Here is a 750-nt window from a genome sequence, read left to right as displayed (position 1 = left end):
GGTCCTCCAGCGGCGCGCGTGGCGAGTTTTCCCGCCTCGAGCGCGAGGAGCGTGAGGCGGAGCTGCGGGGGCGGGCGAGGGGGGCCCAGAAACACCGGGACAGTGGCGGTGGAACGGGACGTGTCTGCCCTCCAGCTCTGGAAACCACGGCGGGTCCGCGGGATCCCTGACGGAAGGTGTGGGAACAGAGATCAGCCTTGAAGATATTAAGGTGTACCCGTGAGAAAGAAGGGATGTACCCGTGTGTGCGCATACCCAGGCACGTCGCAAGAAGAGCCAGAGGCCACGAATGCCTTGCAAAGAGCAAGTTTTATTTTAGTTACCTCTCTACTGGGGGGTCTCTGAAGTAGCACCTGAGCTCCCAGGCAGAGGTGACACCAGGGGGACGCGGGCGCTGCAGCAATTCAGCCCTGGTAGAAGATCCCGGGGCCTGCTGAGCTCGCCTGTATTTCAAGGCTTCAAGCAAGCGCAGCCTCTGCTCTTTCTCACAACAAAGCAGGAATCCCGGACATGGTGATAAGCTGCCTGGAGTTTCTCACAGACCTATGTCATCTAACACAGAGGTTCTACTCGTCAAGCACACAAGGTCAGTAAAACAATTAGTGTGATGTATGTGCTTTTTCTACAGACAGCTGCAAATCACTTGAGCATATTTACATTTAACCAATCTCCTCGCCATTCTTCCGCTATATTCCCATACAACCTTTGAGAGAGAAGGGAGTAGAAGAGTAACATAGATGATAGCAAAAT

Source organism: Columba livia, chromosome 15, assembly GCF_036013475.1.
Source record: "Columba livia isolate bColLiv1 breed racing homer chromosome 15, bColLiv1.pat.W.v2, whole genome shotgun sequence".
Lineage (NCBI taxonomy): Eukaryota > Metazoa > Chordata > Aves > Columbiformes > Columbidae > Columba > Columba livia.
This window is presented reverse-complemented; position numbering follows the sequence as displayed.